Source organism: Desmodus rotundus, chromosome 1 (genome assembly GCF_022682495.2).
Source record: "Desmodus rotundus isolate HL8 chromosome 1, HLdesRot8A.1, whole genome shotgun sequence".
Lineage (NCBI taxonomy): Eukaryota > Metazoa > Chordata > Mammalia > Chiroptera > Phyllostomidae > Desmodus > Desmodus rotundus.
In genome coordinates, this window is record NC_071387.1 from 127,476,567 (window position 1) to 127,492,027 (window position 15,461).

The 15,461-nt window shown below is 41.0% G+C and overlaps 1 protein-coding gene and 1 long non-coding RNA gene across 2 annotated transcripts in view; one reads left to right on the forward strand and one right to left on the reverse strand.

The window, feature by feature from the left end:
- Positions 1–5,466: 5,466 nt before the first annotated feature.
- Positions 5,467–15,461, reverse strand: part of LOC112314923 (uncharacterized) — a 33,340-nt gene continuing 23,345 nt past the window's right edge. Inside the window, exons 4-6 of the long non-coding RNA XR_008425094.1 lie at positions 13,382–13,468; positions 5,869–10,171; positions 5,467–5,550 (exon numbers count right to left, since the gene is read on the reverse strand). This is a non-coding gene — a long non-coding RNA (uncharacterized lncRNA). The remainder of the gene's footprint in view (positions 5,551–5,868; positions 10,172–13,381; positions 13,469–15,461) is intronic.
- The window catches only part of ZNF474 (zinc finger protein 474), a 59,709-nt gene continuing 54,409 nt past the window's right edge, over positions 10,162–15,461 (forward strand). Inside the window, exon 1 of the mRNA XM_024571540.3 lies at positions 10,162–13,320. The gene's annotated coding sequence lies outside the window, so the exon portion shown is untranslated. The remainder of the gene's footprint in view (positions 13,321–15,461) is intronic.

A 15,461-nucleotide genomic window follows, 5' to 3' on the forward strand; every position in this document is an offset into this window, starting at 1 on the left:
TAAAAAATGTTGAATTGAGTGAAATGGAGGAAAAGAGGGTAATTACAATATGGAGCCACTGTAGAATTTCTTTGCAAAGGTACATTTTATTGGGGAAAAATGTACCATTAGAAAGGGGAGAAAATCCTGGCTGGTGTGGCTCGGTGGATTGAGCACCAGCCTGCTAACCAAAGGGTTGCAGGTTCGTTTCCCAGTCAGGGCACATGCCTGGGTTGCATGCCCGGTCCCCAATGGGGGTTGCGTGAGAGGCAACCACACATTGATGTTTCTCTCTCTCTTCCTCCCTCCCTCCCCCGCTGTCTAAAACTAACTAACTAAATCTTTTTTAAAAGCAGGAGGAGAAAATTGTTTCACACTAGGAACTAAATACCTGCAGTTGTTTCTAAAGGGCAATATTTGGGGCTATTGTTTTTTTTTAATCATTGTTGCTCAAGGACAGCTACAACCCCTCTAAGCCATCTGATGAGTGAGTGTGCCAGAGACCATTTGTCCCCCAGCATGTGCTTTTCTTCTTCACTTAATAATGAAACGTGAGTTTTATCTGGGCACTAAGTCCCTAAAGGCCCACATGGCTCTGAATGGGAGAAACCGCCCTGCCATTTATTTCCCCCTCCTGTCTGGTTGGATCGGAAATATAATGGTGATCAGCCACCATTTGATCAGCCACCTTAGGCCATGAGCCAGAAGCTCCATGATGGCGGAACAACAAGATATAAGAAGCTTGAGTCCCTGACCCCATGAAACTGCCTCTCTGTCTTGAACTGTTTTTACTCATGTTATTAAATGAGACATAAATGAAGTCCTATCTAATTTAACCTACCGTTGTTATTTTCTTTTTACAACAGATAAGATTGTAACCTAACTGATAAAACAAGAAAACTGAGGCCATAAAGAGAAAGCTATCAAAGATTTAGGCAAAATTGTGAAGATCAGAGTTCTTTTCAGGTAAAAGATACTTAAGGTAAAGCAAAGAAATTAAAAATGCATTGTTGACAAAGTTACACCACCCAGTGTTTGTTTACTATTAGGAGAAGCAAGTGTGATATTTTTCCAAAATAATGCATGTTACTTAATTTACTCTAACTCTGCAACCCAGAGCCTCAGTGTTGAACATCAGAGATGCTTTTGAATACCAATGAGTTTCAACAGCTAACTCCACTTTATGACCTCAATCATGGGGAAATTTATTCTCTCATTCCTCAGAATAGTTTCATTAGAAGAATAAGACAATAGAAGAAACACTTCATCCTTTCCTCTCTCCATTCTCCTATTCCCCACTTCTGTGCCAGTGGTATCAAATTGTTATAGTCCTAAGAATAAGTTTTTCCAGAAACACATGACTGAATGTTCTCTACTGTGAGAAGACTTGAAGCCATAGTATTACCATTGCCCAGGCCCAGTGACTCCCTGTGAGCCACGGGCTGTGCGAGATGGGATCTGCCTCTAGGCTGGCTGATTATAACCCCCATCCTGAATGGATCAGCTTAGTTCATATAATACATAACAACTGTTTGGTTGCATGCAACAGAAAACATGACAAGTGCTGATTTCAGCCATAATAATATTTATTATCCCACTGACATAAAAAGCTTAGAGGTGGGAGGTCCCAAGATTAACTTCAGTAGATTGACACCACCAGATACCTTGACATGTTCCTTTAAAAAAAAATTCTCCCAAGGATATGTTTATTGATTTTAGAGGGAGAGGAGGGGCGGAGAGAGAGAGAGAGAGAGAGAGAGACATCAACATGAGAGAGAAGCATCAATTGGTTGCCTCTCACATGTGCCCTGACCAGAGATAAAACCGATAATCTAGGCATGTGCCTTGGCCAGGGATCAAACCCACAACATTTTGGTATACAGGACAATGCTCAAACCAACTGAGCCACCTGGCCAGGGTGACAATTTCCATTTTTCTACTTTGCTATTCTCAGCATATTGGCTTCCATCCCTCCTGGGTACAACATGGCTGATACAGCCCAAACACACAACATCTTCAATGCTATTGTGACCAAACGCTGGTCCAGCTGCCTGCTGCTGCCAAAGGCAATACTCAAGAGTCAGGTGCCCATGTAAAGGAAAGTGCTTTATTCAGATTCCAGTCACCTGGAAGATGGGGGACTCATGTTTCAAAGCCTATCTCTAACTCTCAGTGGAGGCAGTTTTTATAAGGATGGAGAGGGAAACAGAAAAAAGAGACGAAGGGAAGGTGTTGAAAAGTCCCCTACGTGCAGACTAGCACAGTTCATTCCAATGAGGCAAGTGAGGGAGCGGTGTGCATCATCCTGGCTTAGTCATCCTGGCTTCGTATCATCCTGGCTCCACGGGTGAAGGTCAGCAATCTCCCAGAGCCGGGAGGCCTGAAGGTTGGAGTCTGTATCTTTTGAAATTAGTTCCTAGGATTCTTATACAAATGTACTGTCCATCCATAGCTACATATTAGTCAGAGTCAGCACTTACAGAAACAATGTCAAAGGAATGGTGGGGTGGGTTAGAATTCCCCACTGTTAGACTATCTAAAGCAGGAAGCTGGACCGAAGCGCAGCAAGGAGCTTTTTCCCTGCATACCTCTGTCCAAATCGAGGAGGAAAGTCCTTGCCAGATGCCCTCTAATACCTTTCTACTAAAACTGTGTTCTTCAGACCGCATTGTTCATCACCCGGGAACTTACTAAAATGTCATGTTTCCAGCCCCACCCTGGTCACTGATCCAGATTCTGCATTTTCACAAGATCCTCAGGTGCTTTGAAAACACAGTAAAGTTTGAGAAGCACTGCTCTAACAGACCTTTTTTTGTATCCTTTTAGCCAGAACTTGATAACACGGCTATCCCCAGGTAGAAGAAAGGACTGGACATTAATACTCCTTTTCTTAGCCTCTTTAGCGGGAAATGAGAAAGGACAAATGAGGTGGGGAGTGGCTGCTGGCGGGCGAGCTCCCAGGACCCGCCACGGTGATTCTGCACGGAACACCACGCTCCCTGCAGTCCAGTGTCCTCCAAGTTCATGTAGCCTACGAAACTGCCCAGAGAATGAAGCACTGGCCTCATCAGTGGTATTTTTAACAGCAGGTTGAAACTTTACCCATGTGATTTTGGAACGGTTTCTTGTTTTTACAATCTTGAGGTTTAAGAGCTCTATTTAACCCAGGGAAAGTCAAAGGAAAAACATTAAAGCTAGTATAATTGAAGGGAAGGTGAAAATTGTAAAATAACAGATTTTTTTTCAGTTGCTATGAAAATTTTATTCACTAGAACAGCCAATAAAATCTGTTTTCATGTACATCTTTTTTTTTCTGCTATGCATTAGTTTTCCAGTCTTAATGAAAATTACTAAGAATGTTGTTTATAAATATGAAATAACTGACTTTGGGAGATTTTAGCCTGATTATCAAAATGAGAATTGTGTTGTTCAGGGTTGAGCCATTAAAAGCTAAGCCGCTTTAAGTGTTTCATAAAGTACAATTCTAATGAGCTTCCCAATCATACAAAGTAACAAAACACAATGATAAAATGGCATACAGAAAAAATAATAAAATAAAGAAAGAATAAAGAAAGAAAATAAATAAAAACTTCTCAATCTTGGGGCAAAGACTTGTAAACCCGAATTTAAGCCAATTTTAGTTTGACTTCCTGGTGATTATGTGGAAACATAAAAATAACTGTTAACAACAACAGAAAAGGTTTAGACTGTAATAAAGAATAAAAAAATTTATTTGGGCAAAGAAGGGATTGCAATCTGGGGCACAGATTCAGGTAGCAGCCTAAAATGTTTTTGCAAAGGGACCAAAGGAAAGCTGAGTTTATAAAGGGCAAAACCGTAGGACTTGTTCTCGTTTAGGTTCTCCGTGTAAGTGGAGGACGGTGGCCAGGTCTGTTGGGGTTGGTTAGGTCCATTGTGTAAGTGGAAGAAACTGGTTGTCAAAATCGGTTCCTTTCAAGGTGAAGAATGCAGATGATCTGGTCATGATGAGAAGGAAGTCAAGTCCACGTATGTCCACGTAGCAATCATGGATCCAGAATGTCTGTTATTCAGCCTTGAGCTGACCTGAGCAACAGGCCAGCAACTTAACAGTAGTTCCGAGAAGTGGGAGGGAGACGTGCACCGGCCTCACTCGCTCAGTGGCCTCCAGACTCTGTTTTAAGTGACCCGCTTAGAATGCTTATTACATTTTATTTTCTCCATTATCACACAGGTATCTTTAATTTTTTGTCTCAAAATACCTCTGCACATTTATTTGAAAGCTCCTAAATCAGTGACCTTTCCCATAGGCTATTTAAAGGGCATTTTGAGAATGGGCTCTAGGCTACATTTCCATATCTTTCCAACCAAATCTTTATTTTGTTAAATTCCACGGAAAATGTATGTTCCCAACAAACCTCTCTCTTTAGTTGCCTCACCTATTTATATGACAGAGTAAATAGGGTGTAACTCTAGAGAAGGAGTCTTTGCAGGGAAGAAGCAGGTGAGTCTTCAATATAGAGATGGCTGATTTCAGACATGCTGCAGAAACACTCAATAGTGTGTCTGTCCTTAGATCAAAATTGCAAATGAGTCAGTGGTCGTGTGCAGGCGAGCAAAGCTGGAGGACAGGTCGCTCCTTACAAGGCTCGGCGTGTTTGAGGTGCACGTAGTTCTCGTGAAATGGCTGGGGGGGGCGCCCTACAGAGATCTGCTGGCAGACTGTGGTGCCCACTAAAACAACTGTGACTTTCAATAAAAATTCATGCCATGGGTGCCAAAGCAAACTTGTGAAAATTGTCCACTTTCAGGCAACCCGGACAAAAACCTTAGGAGGGCTGAAGTCACTATTGAAAAGGCTCTCTATAGCCAAAAGAAATATATCCGTGATTTATTTGAATACAAGTTCTTATAAATGGCAAAACCACAGTTAGCCAAATTTGCATTTCATACCTGACGCCTGGATTTGACTGGACTTAATCTGGCTAGTCAAAATAGCGGGGCTACTTGCTCCTTGTTCTCTGAGATGTTAAATGGAAATTTCAGGAATGTGGTAAAACTGAATCTTAAATGTACAGATTTGGTGATTAATTAGGGATTGGGGGGAGTCCTGTTTTTATTCTTTCAGATAGACAGGTTCATTGAACTAAAAGGAAAATAATATTTTCAACAAAGCAAAAAAGCAAGTTCAATTACGAAACCGGAGGCCTTAAGAAAATATTTTTTTTCTTTCTGGTATTTGATTTTCAGATTCTCGTCAAATGTGAGTTATATCCAGTCTGCTTTGTGGTAAATCAGAATGTCACCACTTGACCTTGGCAAAGTTACCTGGTAATGAGGATGAAAGGTGTATGGAACAATTTGTGTCTGAGTCACGGAGTTTTCCTTCAACAGCATGAATGTGTCATCTGTTTTGTCGTGGCTCGTCTTGAGCAATAGAAGCCACAGTTGTCACAGAGAGGAGTGGGGAGAGCACCAGCTGGCAGGTCAGGGGGTGATGCTCACACATAGCTATACATCTGTAAATGCATAGACTTTCTGGAAGAAACTGGTGACAGAGGGTACCGCTGGGGAAGGCCCTGGAGTAGGAACCTAGGGAGTGAGTCAGGGGTGAGAAAAGAATTAAGAATTTATTTCTTCATTTATACCATTTTTTCCTTTTTTGATTTTTTATTGCATATACAGGCTCCAGCACAAATAATGCCCCTTTTTATTACAAAATCTTTTATTACAAAATCATAAGCATGTAATTCTGTAATATAACAATATCACACTTAAGCACACTATGTGACATTTTAGGTGAAATGTTCAAATTAAAACTATAAATTATTACAACCATATTATTACCCTACCAACCACACTAAAGCAGGCTTTACTTCGGCCAGACCCTATGTGTATATTTATACATACCCCATTTAAGAAAATAAGCATAATATCAAAAAAAAGAGTAAGAAGGACCATATTTTTCTTGGCTGTATTTTAAACTGGATGGATTTTTTACTCCTTCTGGGCCTTCGATGACTCTTTTCTAAAATGAAGCAGAATAGAGTATAGATTAGAGCAATAACTAATATTTTTAAAGCAGGCACCCCACAATTATAGAAAACAATACTTTTTATTCTTAGACTGATGGAGACATAATGTATTATTAATAATAATAATATGAACCAAAACAATTATCTTATTGACCTAAAAGTTCAAAATTCAACGGCTGTGTATTGAGCCACTGCTCTGAGAAGGGGCATGAGGGACGTAAAAGGGGAAGGGAGAGTTGCTGGGGGTGGAAGCTCCTGCGCGGACAGGAGAGCAGGGCACTTCAAGGCCCAGGGGCTATAACATACAGGGCACATTGGAAGGCAGAACTTGATTAAGACTGACTGGGATTATTACTTCACAAGAACCTCTGCCTGTCTTTGCTTTATCTAGGAAAATACTTTGGTGTGGCTGCCCTTGAGCAGCCCATTGACCTTGTCTTAGTATTGTCCTGTAACGGGGCTCTGGCCTCATACCCAGAGCATGCACTTGCTCACACTTCAGGCAGCTCCTAGTTTTACTCCCATCCCCTATAATTCCATTACAGTTTTTATAGGGGGAAACTCCATTTAGTTCTCTGTTCTTGTACTTTCTCTAGCTGGTTTTTGCATTGCCGAAGTGATTTCACCCTTAGTCACATACAACTGAATGTCTGCCGTCTCGCTGCTCAGGGCAGGTGATGTGGAAAAGAACATAGGCTCCGAAGTGGGTGGGGCAGGGCCTGCGTTCACATTTCGAAGTTGTCCTCACTTATTGGCTACAGAAGTATGACTAAACTACTTAGACTCTGTGCCTGCTGCTTCGCTTGTAATGTAATCCCTTAGTTATGCATCAGGAATCTGAAAAGAGCCTGTTGACACAGCCTATTCTAGAAAAAAAGCATTCTCATGTGAACACATGGAGAGTCCAGAGCACAAGGCTCAACCTTGGCACTATGAACATTTCAAGAAGACATGTCCTTTGCTGTGGAGGGCTGTGTTGTACATCGTAGAAAGTTCAGTAGCATCCCAGGCCCCTGCCCACTGGATGCCAAGAACATTCCCTCAACCTCATACGTGACAACCAAAAATAACCCCAGACAGGGAGCAATCATCGCTGGTTGAGAACTCCTGATTCAGAGGGTGGTTTTCCTATCAAGTTTCATTTTGGTTCATACAGAGTCAGACGAGGGTCGGTGCCTGGAAAATACTGTCTTCTTCTGGTTTCCCTCACCATGCACCCTCCATCTAGCTTCCTTAGGCAGCTCCCTCCCTAGGATGATGGGGAAAGTGTCTCCACAAGAGGCAACTTAAGGCCTGAAAGTCAGGGAGAGCCTCCACAATGCAAACAAGCTTGATCTTGCTGTTATTGACCAATGCTTTGGTACAGTTTTCATGTACCAAAGTACAGTTTTTAGTGTTACATTATTCTAACCACATTTCTGTCTGCGAAGTTCTGCTGGAAATCAGGGACTGGGGAGAGACAGAAAACTCGATCCTACAACAGCAAAGGGAGAAGTCAGTAGCAAAGCTCCTGGCACAAGTCTACGGTAAACTTTCTTCTTTCTCTCTAGGTCTCAGAACACGGGGCTCCCTACTAACCAGGGCCGTCTCTCTCCCCACTCCTTCAGGGCAGTGCCAACAGCCTCTACACCAGGAGCTGCAGGCTCTGACTGAGGTTTGAACTCTACTACTTGGGTGGGTTATATTTATATTCATCAGGTCCTGAAGTCAGTCTGAAGAATGGGTACTTTTTTTTAATCAATGGATATTTATGACAGGATAATATTTCTAACAGGTATGAGGGTGATGCTATAAAAACCATCAAAGTCATTGTGGGTGTGGGAAACTGGAGAAACTCTTGCCTGGGTTGATTGAAATGCCACCAATGATGTTCTAAGAAGCTACTTCTAGTGAGAGAAAAGAATAGAATCCAGATGATAAACCAGAGAGGGTAAAAACGGAAGGAAGAGAGGAGGAGAATGGAGGCAGTGACTTAGACCATTTTTTACCAAGAAGGGGGTGGGTGCACAGAGCAAATGCAAACCAGCTTTTTTTAAGACAGGGCACCTGAGACTGAATGGAGGTTGAGGGGAAAAAGCCAGTAGAATAGAAGTTAAAGGTACTAGGGAGGAAGGACTAATGGTGGGAGCAAATTACTAGAGAAGAACCCTCCCTCCCTCTGAGACCTGTGGAAAGAATGAAAATAAGAGGGAATTCCCTTATAACTTACTGTTTTCAATTAAGAGTTGAAATGCTTTTCATAAAATGCACATGGAAAGGTAAATATTAGGCTGTTATCAGCCATGAGCAACCTAATTTAAACCAGCTTTAGAAATCTGTGGGTAATAAACTAGTGACCAGGTATTTATTAAACATTTATTGTTCACATGCCACAAGGCGTTGGACTTCTGCCAACTCTCTAAAAAGAAAGGGAAAATTATTTCAAAATGTTTCTACTATATTAAGTAGAAAACCTTAAGTATTAATCTGGCCTTCACATCTTGTAAATTTTAGTCATCTTCAACCAAGCAGGTCACTGTTATTATCACTTTTAATAAAAAAAAAAGTATGTACCCAGCTTAGTAGGTGAATGTTTACTGAGCACCTACTATGTACACGGACTGTGTTTGGTCTGGTTTCATGGGCGTTGAAAGACAAGTGGAGCAGCAGGGTGGAGAGTTCCACTCGGACAGTTTAGCAGTCCAGAACCTCTGATGAGCTGTCTAGACTCACAGCAGATATTTCAAATCTCAGGCCCTTGAAACAGGAGCTTTTATAACATAGTATATGTGACATATTTTATTATCCATGGAGGGCTAGATAGAATACTGAAGAAACATCTCCTGTCCACAGGAAGGGAGATCAAAAGAAAGAAATCCTTTCATCAGCCCTGGCAATGTTTGTATGTATGCCAAAGACACAACAAGAGAGTCCTTTGAGAATTTTTTTTTTTAATTGGAGTTTGAGTTTAAATCTGTGGCATATAAACAAATACCAACATCCTGCGCTTGGGTGCCGCATTAATTAAAAAAGTTAGGCCAGTACTATCTTTTTGTCTGAGGACAGTTGGCTTGACTGAAGGCTATTTTAAAGGATACTTCAGCTCCAAAGTACAATTTTTATGATAAAAACCACTCAAGTGCGTAGAAAATATGATATACTTACTGCCCTTCTCAAAAAATCCATTTTTTTGCTTGAATACAGTTACAGGACAATTTACCGCGCTTTTTGTTTTGACAGTTTAGGAAGAGTTTCCATGGTTTCTGTGGCTGCTTGGTCATTTTTTTCCTGCATATCAGCTTATCTGCGGCCCACGTTGTGGGCTCTTTGCTCTTTGGATGTAGGTCCATTTGGCGCGCATTCCCCCAGAGCCATTCGGCACGCATTCCCACAGAGGCAGTAAAAATTGGCTTCGGAGGTGACATCATTTTAGATAATAATATATTAGTCTGTGGCTCACCAAAGGGCCGCAATACATCAACAGATATAAGATATATCAATGTTATTAAAACTTCATGGGTGAGGGGGATTTGAAAGCTATATAAATAAGCTTGGAAGGAGAGCAATAATGAAAAAGAGGTTGAGAAACCACCCCGGGGCAAGGTGTCCTCGAGGATTTAATGTGTATTGGTCAGGACTCTGCTATATCAAAGAAACTTTTTTTTTTGAGTTTTAAAAGTGTATTTAAAGTGTATCCTCCCCCTTCTTTTCTGATCTTCCACAGAACACTCTGCAATGTTGTAAATGTAGACATTTTCAAACTCAATGCAGTGGATAAACCTCGATTTTGCGGAGACTTCTCTTGTAACAAAGGGCTTAACAGACGGCGCCATTGAGGCCAGGCTGCTCCGTGAGGCAACCTGACAGTGAGGTGCGCAGGAGGCGGGGAGGAGGGAGTTTCCAGGCACCAGAAAGACATACATTTCAAACCCACATTTGCCTTGGATTAGCCTTGCCACCAGGGGCAAGTCGTTTAAAACCTCTACTCCCTAGTCTGATCACGGGTAAAACAAGGATACTAACACTTCACCTTGCAGGCTTGTTCAGGGGTTTGCGATAAGGGATGTCAGGTGGCTGGCACTCACTGAGTCTAAGTTATGCAGGAAGGCGAAGTAAACAACCGGGTAGAAGAGAACAAGATGCCCAGTGGACCTATTTTGCCAAACTTCACAAACATCCTGTTTGAGTTCCTGCTGCTGCTGTTAAAAAAAAGAGAGAGAGAGAGAGAAATTCTTGCACGCAGAATGTAGTCCCTGTCCAGTTTAAATAAACTTATCAGTAGCTTTCAGAGTAAGATTTGGCCTTTGCATCAATGAAGAGCCAGCGGGACCATCAGAGATACTGGCAGGGAGTAGCATTTCTCCTGCTCCATAAAATCATCATGATTTATTCCTTTAATGAAAAAGTCAGCGACTTGTGCAGGCACGACAGCTGTGGTTTTATGAAGGGAAAACAAGCCAGAATTCCTTGTGGTGGGGCTGTTGCCACAAGGGGTCAGATCTGGATTATTGGTGGAGGCTGGCACCAACCCACAGTGACACAAACACGACTGGACATCAAACAGCGAGAAACAACTCGCAATTGTTTTAAGTGAGAAAAGCTCGGGCAATACCCAACCAGACTAGCTCTGTTTAAGTAAGGGCTTCAGTGTCTTTGATCTGAGGGTGAGTTAAGTGCCTGGAGTGGGAACAGAAGAAGGAACGCAGTTATCTTGAAGCTTGCGCTGCTTGCTCGTTGACCACTGAGCAGATGTGAGCAGTTTGGCTGTCGCCGTGAATCAAGGGCTTTCCCCCCCAGTGTTATAAATAGGGATGGGTAAATATTTTGGATTCATCAGCCTCCAAGTATTTTTCAGATGTTTTGGGTTCAACCAAACAGAATACATCGTGCTGAGCACATTCTCCCTTGATTTTTTAAGGACGTGTGTGATTTATGGGAAATGAAATCCATATGTTTCTGCTTCATTTACACTTAAATCATCAAAAGGTTGTGTTGTAAGAGCTATTTAATATCCAAGATGCCTTTTGAACTCGATTTAAAAAAAATAAGCCACTTAAAAATGTTGGTCCCATTAAAAGGCAGAGAAAGAGTGAGGGAGAGAGAAGGATGGGGGAAGGGTGGGGGGAGAGACAGAGATTGAGAGAGAGAGAGAGAGGATGGCAGGCTCCTAGGAAGGCCTGTTTTACCAAGATGAAATAAATTTGAACACCAGGGAGTTCAATTTAAGCTGAAACTACAAACCCATGAATTTCCAATGGGGCTAGAATTAGAAAACAAAGGCTCCTCTCCAGCCAGTTTCATAAGCAGCTCCTATGACTGCAGACTGCAGGAAGGCAGCTGGCAACGTGGCAACCCCACCAGGGAGAAGGGCTGTGAGCGCACCTTCAGCTGCCCAGCCAACACATCTGCCCACTGCCGCAGGAGCTGTTATTCTCAGGACTCCCAGAATCCTCGCTCCTGTCCAGATAAAGAACTCTTTGAGCTATTTTAGCATGGAAATACCTCCTCTCTCCGTGTTTTCCCGGGGCTGTCCTGTTCTAGGCCAGCACTTCCTATCTGTTCTGCCATCTGACCCAAATAGCCAGCCACTGGACTGGGTACTGCCTGTGCCTTCGTGATGGTGTTTATTTATTGGGCAATTACTGTACAGAAATATCTCTTTGAGCTCACAATCAAAGAGATGAGCTGAGCTGAGAAAGCACGCCGTTTATGTAAAGCAAGAAATATGTTAACCAGGGACCTACAAGTTGATAAAAAGCCAAATGTAAAATTAAGTTTCCTTGTACCCTCTCAATTGATAGTGACTCATAGCAGCTCCGAAGTCATTTTAGATGTGTTTCGTCATTTATATATGGCGTCTTACCAAAAGGTTCAGAAGAAAAGCATTGCAATTAGAACTATTTTACATGATCGTATAATTGAGATACCTGTATATCTCTGTAGAGGATGTATCCATCTGTCTTTCGAGTGTTACAGAGTGTAAGGATGTGGAACTTCATTATCCAACAGGGACCTTAGACCGTGGGGTCTGAAGTCACTTCAACACCTAACAGTTCTGTGAATCACCTGTGTGGCCCAATTTGTTTATCTGGGGTGAGGTACAGGGTTTTCAAATCTTTGAGGTTAGGATTCCTTTTCCCTCTAACTCCTAACCCTAAGGAACATTTAATAAAATGTTTCTTACTCTCATTACCTGGCAATTACCACTGCTAACATTTTGGTGAGTGTTCTTTGAGGCAAGAGCACACACAGGCACTTGCCCACACAGAGTTTGATGAGGTCATGCTGTTTATTCTGTTTTGTAGCTTCTCTTTTTAGGAGTATATTGTAGACTTCTTCCCTTGTTAATAAACGGGTTTCCACCGTATGAGCTTTAATGCTTGCAGAGAATTTCATTCACTACAATTAGCTTAATATCTCAGAGTATTTTTAAATACAAGGTTCAAAAATTATTTCAGGTACATTTTAAAATGTTGACCTTATGTTTAAAAAGTATTTGCTGTATCTTAGGACACATTAGAAAATAAACTAACCTTAGCTTCTACATCTTATATTTTGTTGCATTGTAGACCAAAGCACAGACACCCCTTGAGAGTCACAGAGAAGATCCATCTTCCTCTTCTGGAAGAGGCCAAGATCCCCTATATCCAGGGTACAGCAGAAGTAACGCCTACTTGAGTGCGGCTGGTAGGGTACGTGACTGTCTCACATGAGATGCACAGCAATTTGAACTTTTCACCTAAAATGTCATGTGGTGTGTTTGAGTGTGATATTGTTATGTTACTGAATTAAATACTTATGATGTTGTAATAAAAGATGTTTATGTAGTGAAAGAGGGATGTTATTTGTACTGGACCCTGTAGATGATCATTTTTAAAAATGCTAGAAAAGATCAATAACACATTTAGTAAATTTTACTTCTTTTTCTTCCTTAGAAAGGAAAAAGTTGTTTCTACCCTGTTTCCACACCAAGAAGAGCCTTGTGACTTACACTCACCAGCCCCCATTTGATGCTTTGTCCATTGGTAAAGTCACCTAAGAGAGCTGGGGCCATTTTGCGCTCTGTGTCTGAGTTCCTTCACCTCTTGTTTTGGATTTTTCCAATCGGTTACTAGAGAACTCGGTCCTGTCCCTTTTGTTGACAGGTTGCCAGGATACATCTAGACGACAAAGACTAAGTAAGGTTCCTGTTGCACAGCCTCACACACTATAGGGACTCCTGCAAGAGGGGACGAGAAGAGAGGAGCTCCTGGCTGTTCTGCTCCGGTTTCCACCAGCCACCTCCCAGAGGGGCACAGCAGGCCAGGATAGAAGGCAAAGTAGAAAAACAAAGAACAAATGTTTTAAGGTGAGCCTCTCAGGTGTGCTCTTTCTCTGTTTTCTGGTAGCTAATCAGTCTCAACTCTTACCTTTCAACTAATAACGGCTGCTTATTTTAGATGATCTTGATCTCTTCCACTTCTTTCTCACCAGTATATAGTAAAAAACTTCAAGTACTATTAAACAAAATAACAAATAGTTTGTTCATTGAATGATGCTGGCAATACTGCAAACTATGGATTAAATGTTCTGCTGGTTAAAAGGGAATCAAATTCCTTTTGAAGGGATGATTTTAAAAATAATTTTCTTGAAAGAAAAGTAATAAAATATGTTTTTAATGTTAATCCAGGATGATATGTTTATTAGCCAAATTATCCTTGAAGGAAAAGGGTGATAAAAGCTATATAGTTACTCAGTTGACCTGGTGAATTTTTTTTATTAATTGGGGTAAATTTACATGGATTGAAATGTAACTGATCTTAAGAACTTAAATTCAATTTCTTAAAATCAGTGAGTTTGATAAATATATACAACCATGTAACCCATAACATGAATCAAGATGTAGGGCCTTTCCCTTACCCAAAAAATTTTCTTACATCCCTTCCAGTTAATTTTCCCTTCGTAGCAACCACTGTCCCTATTTCTGTCTCTAGAGAATAATTTGGCTGTTCGTGAAGTTTGTGTAAATAGAATAACGTAGTATATATTCTTATATCTGTCTTCTTTGGTCGGCAGGATGTTTTTGAGGTTCTTCCATGTTGCTATGTATGTCACTAGTTCAATTCTTTTTGCAGGCAGGTATTGTTGCATCATGGGAGTATTCCACATTTGTTTATCTATTCTTACATTGATTGGTATTTGGTTTGTTTCCAGTCTGGGTCTCCTACAACTAAAGCTGCTATGTACATTCTTGCACAAATCTTTTGGTGGACATATGTTTTCATTTATCTTGGGTTTTACCTTGAACTGAAATGGATGGATGATAAGGAAGGTATGTGTTTAACTTCATAATGGGTATAAAGTGGTATGTCACTGTGGATAAGTTTGCATTTCCCTGATGACTCACGAAGCTGAGCATTTTTACATGAGTCACTGGAGATTTGTATGTCTCTTTTATTAAGTATCTGTTTACATATTTTGACCATTTAGACTTTCTCTCTTTTTAATATAATTTATACTGATGTATTAATACAATTCACATACAATAAGTTGCATCCATTTTAAGTACACAATTTGATAAGTGTTGACAAATTATTACATCCATGTAACCACCACCACCATCAATGTCAGAGCATGTCCACTAGCCTCCGTAGTCCATTCTTCACCCGCCAGGAAATCACTGGTCTCCTTTCTGTCACATGACTGTTAGTGCTGCTTGTTCTAGGGTTTCATATGTGGAATAATTCAGTATATTCTCTTTTGTGCCTGATTTCTTTTATTCAGTATAATATTTGTGAGAGGGGCCCACATTGTTGTGTGCATCAGTAGTTTGTTCCTGTTTATTGTGGAGTAACATTCTTGCATAAATATGCCATAACTTGTTTATCCATTTACCAGTTGGTGTATACGTACATTGTTTCTAGTTTTTCACTAAGATTAAAAGCTGATATAAACATTCGTGCCTGTTTTATCAAGCAGGTATAGATTTAACTTTGTGAGAAACTGACAAACAGTTCTCTAGAGTGAATGGAAAATTTCACATTCCTACCAGGCTCGTGTGGAAGTTCCGGTTCTTCCACATCCGCACTAACACTTGGTATTAGCCACCTTTTTAGTTTTAGCCATTCTAGTGTGTGTATAGTGGTATGTCTGTGTTTCTAATTTGTATTTTTCTTTTTTGTTTAAGATTGTATTTATTTTTAGAGAGAGGTGAAAGCAGGGAGAAAGAGAGGGAGAGAAACATTGATTGGTTGCCTCTCACATGCCTCCAACTGGGGACCTGTTTTGCAACCCAGGCATATGCCCTGACTGGGAATCAAATTGGTGATCTTTCAGTTCGCAGGCCAGCACTCAATCCACTGAGCCACAACAGCCAGGGCTAATTTACATTTCTCTAATGCCTAACAACTGATGATCTTGAATTTTAACTCATGAGGTTATCGACTATTTATACATTTTCTGTTGTGAATAGTCTATTCAAAGGTTTTGTTCATTAAAAAAACTGGATTG